Source organism: Panicum virgatum, chromosome 8K, assembly GCF_016808335.1.
Source record: "Panicum virgatum strain AP13 chromosome 8K, P.virgatum_v5, whole genome shotgun sequence".
NCBI lineage: Eukaryota > Viridiplantae > Streptophyta > Magnoliopsida > Poales > Poaceae > Panicum > Panicum virgatum.
The window spans coordinates 23279389-23285721 of NC_053143.1; positions in this window are offsets into that span (position 1 = coordinate 23279389).

Consider the following 6333-nt stretch of genomic DNA (forward strand, 5'->3'; position numbering starts at 1 on the left):
CATGCACGCAAATTTAAAATCAAAATGAAGTTATAATTATCATGGGTATTTTAAGCAGAACTCTGGTTGCAATCCATCTTAGAACTCAGAAATAGTTATAGTACGCGATAAAATTCAAACGTTAATATGGATTTGAGGGAGACAGATAGGGGATGGAAGGAAGAAGGTTATGAGGGACCTTGTTCTCATCTAGGGCTTCTTGTAATCAAAGTTTTAAATATTGGGCTCTAGCTGCCTCTATAGCCTTTTGAGATAGAGAACACCTATTTGGGTCTATATACAATTTAGCCACTATAGCCTGCTATTGCCCCATTTTAGCTCAGCTATTAGCTGTTTTAGAGCCTTGCCGCTAAAACTTTTAGCTGGATATTTAAAACACTACTTGGGATAGTGCTTGAATAGCGATGGGGAAGGAAGAACAAGAGTTAGTGGTAGTGGATGAGTTAGTTATCGAGGAACCGTGGGCCATAGCTATATTTTTGGATAGAGAGAGTATTATTCAAGGGTCATGACCTTTTGTTGTTTGCTCAAAAAGAAATTAAAGGTCAATACTTTAAGAAGCATGCATGGCTCTGTAATGTACAATGAGTTAGATGGTTTAGCAAACATTGTATGTTAAATTAGTTGTGATGAACTTCCAAGTATTTCAATTCGTATAGTGCCTGAGATGTGAAACTGAGCTTTCCTTTGCACAGGACGATTCTGGTGCTTCACAAGGATTACTTACATGTCAATAGCTTTCCTATATGGTAAGAGAGTTGTAAGTCCAGTTACACCAATCATCTTAGCATTGAGGAATGAACTCTACAGTTCCCCTTATGGTGAGATTGATTGGAATAAGGCTCGTAATTCTTGTGCCAAGGTTTGTCACTATCCTTCCTATTTTCAGGAACATTCTTGCCACTCCATTTAACATCTATGTAATATATACATTAGATACAAAACCTTTTTTTGGTATATATGCATAGTACCATTTGTCAAATAATGTGTAAACATTTTGAGCACTCAGATCAGAACAAAAATACAAAAACAATAGTGGATTAATGTTCGATGGCAGGGTAGAAGTTAAAGTCGAAATTGGATCAACAGGTTAAGAACAGAAAAAAAAATATAAATTCTTACCAAATAGTAGATATCCAAATGTAGAGAAACTTGCTAGCACCGTTTGATATAATGTTATGTATAAATGATTATTAGCTCCAATCCAACAGTTTTTAGAATCAATGTTATAGAAGAAGGGCACAATGAAAAGAAACTAACTTACTGAAATTTGTCATGTCAGGAGACTCGACCTGCGAGGGACAAGCCAACCTCCAAACTTCTGCCTCACCTTTACATAGGGGTGCCGTAATCTGTACCGTAAACCATGTGAAAGCCGGCCAGGGTGGGCCGGGATCGCACGGCCGCGACATTTGAAGGCGTTCTAGGTGGCCTGCCGATCCTAGAACAACCCTACGTGCGCCTACCCTAATAGGGTCCCTCCCGGGTTCGCGTTCGTCGACCGTCGCCGATTCTCACCGGCGACCGGTCTGACCGGTTCCTGAGACCGGTTTGACCGCTCCATGTAGGGAGAGCTACATCGAGCTCTTTCTCGCGCGCGCATGATCTAGTGCGTTCGTGTGTTGACCAAGATTTGCGTCAACATACTTTTTGGCGACTCCGCTGGGGAAGAAAGATCTTGGTTAATAAAACCGATCTAATATACTCCAAAGAAGATGGGCTCCAACACAGAAATCGACAAGGAGAACATCATCCCTTCGACATTTGAGCATCTTCCGGAGGACGTTCGTCTGCTACTGGAGGAGCGCAAGAAGAAGAGCGATGAAGAAGATCTACAAGCGGCGCTTGCGAGCATCAAGGTCGGTCGATGTGGCAAGGTCACCAAGATCAAAGAGATCGACTTCGCTTCTACCTCCTCGGATGCATCTACTGAGGTAATACCTGCTGCAACTGCTCCACCTTCTGGTGTTACTATGGAACAAATTCAGAAATTGCTAGCTGAGTGTGATGTTTATTGGGTCAATTGGCTTAGCTCTAAGGAAAGGGAATCGGCTGGTAAGAAACCTGAATCAGCCGATGAACCTCCATCTGTTTCTACTTCTGAATTTTATGTTCCTCGACCATCGGCAGCATCTCATACGAGTCAACCTCAATATGGGATGTCGATGAATTATTGGTCAAACTGTTACACCCACGTACACTGATCCTATTATGAGTATTCCTGGTTCGGCCAACATTAGCCGAACAAACGAGATTGTTCAGTACACACCACCAGAAATCTCCAGGAACTTAGTGCCACACATCGGTCTTATCTCCGACGAGATGTTCGACAAATATGTGCAGCGTTAGCAAAACCGGCATAGATCGGTCAGACCGGTATATCAGTCCGGTCAGACTGGTTCCCCCCAACCGGTTCGACCGGTCGTACCAACCGGTCCGACCGGTCCATCCGGTTAGTTTGTTCCAAACCAGCGTGAGGTATCTACATCCACATAGCCAAATTCTTCAAATAATTTTGATAAAATGCTTACTGATTATAAGAATGATTTGGCTAATCTGCTTATAGAGAGTTTTGGAGTGGATGTTAGAAGTAAAACCCGCACATACCAAAAGACGTGTCCTACTTCGTTTGATTTGGTTGCATATCCTGCTGGTTTTAGGTTGCCTGAGTTTGTTAAATTCAGTGGGGAAGATACTAGGAGTACTTTTGAGCATGTTAGTCAGTATCTTGCCCAATTAGGAGAAGCTGGTTCAATAAATGAGTTGAAAGTGGGTTTATTTTCTTTATCTCTAACTGGAACCCCTTTCTCATGGTTTTCATCTTTGGCACCTAATTCTATTGGCTCATGGGAACAATTAGAGCAGAAGTTCCATGAGCACTTTTTCTGTGGGCATGATGAGCTTAAATTGTCTCACTTGACATCAGTTAGACAATCGCGTGATGAATCTGTCAATGATTATATAAGACGATTCCACGATACAAAAAACCGATGCTTTAGTGTGAATATTGCAGAAAAGGATCTAGCTGATTTGGCTTTTAATGGCTTGCGCTCTCGTATTAAAGAAAGATTAGAGGGTTATGATTTCTTTACTGTTACTCAGGTGCATCAAAGAGCTTTGGCTGTAGAAAGCCGAAGCAAAGAGTCTCAAGAATCTCATAAGCATCATCGTTCTAGTGTGCATGCTTTAGAATGCAATTCAAATTGTTCGGAAGATGAGTCTAATGATGTGTATGCCGCTGAGTTTGCTTGGCCATCTCAAGCTAAACCATTTACTTGTTCTGCTCTTAAGCCGATTCAGAAAAATCGGCAAGATGAACGATTTACTTTTGATGTATCCAAGTGCGAGAGAATATTTGATGAGTGATATAGGATTGGATATGTCAAGATGTCACATACTCTACCGCCGCTTGAAGAGTTGAAGCAGCGAGCAAATTGCAAATTTCATAATATTTTTCACATCCTACTAATGATTGCAATGTGTTACGTATGTATCTCAAAATATAAATGGAGCCTTAGTGCAATGCTGCCTCATTAAAAACCTTCCTAGGTAAAAACTCACACCTTCCTAGGAGAGTACTCCCAGCTAATAACTTTACCATCAGCATCAAACTTAAGCAGAGACTGAGTTCTACCATGTTGCTCCTTCTCTTTCTTAGCAGGGCACAGATCTAGGTGACGGAGCAAGTGCCCGGTTCCAGAAGAAGATTTAGCAGACAAGAGACCCTTGCAGTGAAGGTCGGCCCTCTCCTCCTTGTGCGCTTAACGGATGTGCTTGTGCCGGCCGTCGGGCTCGTGGAACCCATGCGAGTTCCATTGCCGGTGCCCGTCCCAGCACCGGCGCCATCCACATCGATGGCAGCAGCTGCGTTGCCACCGAGGACGAAGCACCGGGCATCAGCTGCCTCATTCTGCTCTTCAAACTCCCGCTTCTCGGCCTCGGTGGCTTCATAGTATCCTTCGTCCGAGGAATCATGTTCCACGTCCGAGGACATTGCCGCCTCCTCAGCCGGCGTATCCGGCTCCCTCACGGCCACGCGGCACCGGATCTATGGAAGAAAGACCATAGCCAGCGACCTGCAACACAAGAAGAAGATCAGAGAGGTTAGGGTTAGGAAATTAGGGTTCGGGTTAGAGAGGCAGGCGCAGGGACGGGCGGACGGCTCACCTGCGCAGCCGGAGCACCAGATCCACCGATGAGGGGCACACCGGAGCGGAGCTTGGCACAAAACCTAAGAAGATCGATGGTTAGGGACTTAGGGTTATGGAGAGAAAGCGAGAGATGGAGAGAGGGAAGAGCGACGGCGTCGATGGCGGCTCGCTGGCGTCCGTCTCCAGCCGGGGTACGCGAGGCGAGGCGAAGGCGATGATGGGATGGCGGCCGGCTTGGCGGGGGAGGAGAAATGGATAGGGTTGGGGGCGACGGGCGACCGGGGGTGCGGGGTATATCCCCTCCTCGTTGCCGGGCCTTTGCCGGGCCGAGGCCATTTCCCGGGCCGTGCCCGTGCCTGCACCGTGGGCCGGCATCAGCGCCCAAGCACGGCACGGGCCTCGTGCCGGGCCGGCACGGGCACGGCGGCCTGCGTGCCGTGCCAGGCTTGAGCTGGGCTTTGCCGTGCCGGGCCACGGGCAGCACCATGGGCCGGCCCGTGGTGGACATGTATAGGGACGATCCAGCTAGTGGCGTGGAAATATATCAGACACAGGAAGGACGCTGAGGAAGTGGAGGCAATATAATTGCGCGTGCTGGGATGGGCCGGCACTGGCCGCAGAACGGTACAGACAGGAGGCGGTTTTGGAAAATATGATTGCAGAACCATAGCAAAAATGTTGGCCACCCAGGGAGGATTAAAATCGACCTTTAGCCTCCTCTGAAGGAAGCCCGTGAATCTGGAAGGTTGTTACCTGAGTGGAAGGTCGTCCACAAGGGAAGAGAGCCACTGTCCACAAGCAAATTATTGCTCACGAATGGAGCGAACTTTCTTAGTAATAAAATTTTTCTCTTCCCCTCGCAAAAAAAAAAACTTCTTTAGGCATCAATTGAGCTGTATGGGAGCATCATAATTTTTTCTAATAAAAATTTCTGTACCTAGTGGAACTTTTGCTGTCCACTGAAGGATGTTCCATTATTAATACACTACTTGTATGTTTGAAGTGAGGTTAGATGTTTGTTTCGATACCCGCGAAAAAAAGACGTTTGTTTCAATACTAGCTAGATCTTTATTCATTGAGCAGTGCCAAGCTACTGTGTACTTAGAGCAAGGTTAATAATAGAGCCAAGCTCTTGTCTATGAGATAAGACATCTCAACAACAAGTGATATTACTGTATAGATAAGCCATACAATAAGTAGTCTTTTACCTTATCTACTTAAAATTTTCATCAATATATTTTATTAACTTGGACTCACCTATCAGTGCTACGTAAACTCTACCTCCGCATGCTGTTAAGGCCAGTCCCAATGAGAGTGTTATAAAAGTTTCATGGATATTAAATTTGCTGATATGACAGCTTCGTTATGAAGAGAGAGGAGAGTAAGTGTCAGTGAGAGGAGTGTTATCACCATCACCATTACACTCCTCCGACTCGGTTACCTAATTTACAGTCTTGATAACTGTGTCGATGACATTCCCACTATAACTAGCCTAGATGCTGCTGTTCTTAGCTCCTGTGTTCAGCTGGTAGCCACGTCTAGCGCCAAGCTAAGCTCCTTTTCGTTTCCTCTCTCCTCCACGGCAGTGTGCTGGATGAGCTGGCAATCCATTTGACCATTACTGCTCTTAAATTTTGCACTGTTTTTTATTTATTGGGACTTGAAATGGGGGATATAGACAGCTAAGATGGATCCTATGGATACGGCAAGGTAGACTAGATGGCTCCCATGTTCGGCATTTATGTTTTGTGGTAGTGAGTATTTTTTGAATATTTGCTTTTATGGCACGCGCAAAGAAAAAATTGTCTGGAAAGCCATGCCTCGATAACCTTTGGGCATAATCATGGTGTGCGGGCATCCACTCCACCTCGCGTCCTCTTCTCCATATTTTGGGAGCATTAATAGTAGGCGTGACTATGTCTTCAACTGTATAGATAGGGAAGCCCGGTAGCATGGGACCGCGGATTTTGATGACTATATTTTTCTTGCCACTTGATTATAATTCCTTCTCTCCTTACCATCAATAACGAGAATAGATTTCTGAAAAAAAAAACAGTTTTTGTGATCTAGAAACCAACAGAAGTTCAGTTTCAAAAGCTGAACATGGAATTACATATTAAAATTAAAGATAGTCTCCGTTTAACTTCCCAAAAAGGGTGATGTTCTGGTTAGTATGATAAGA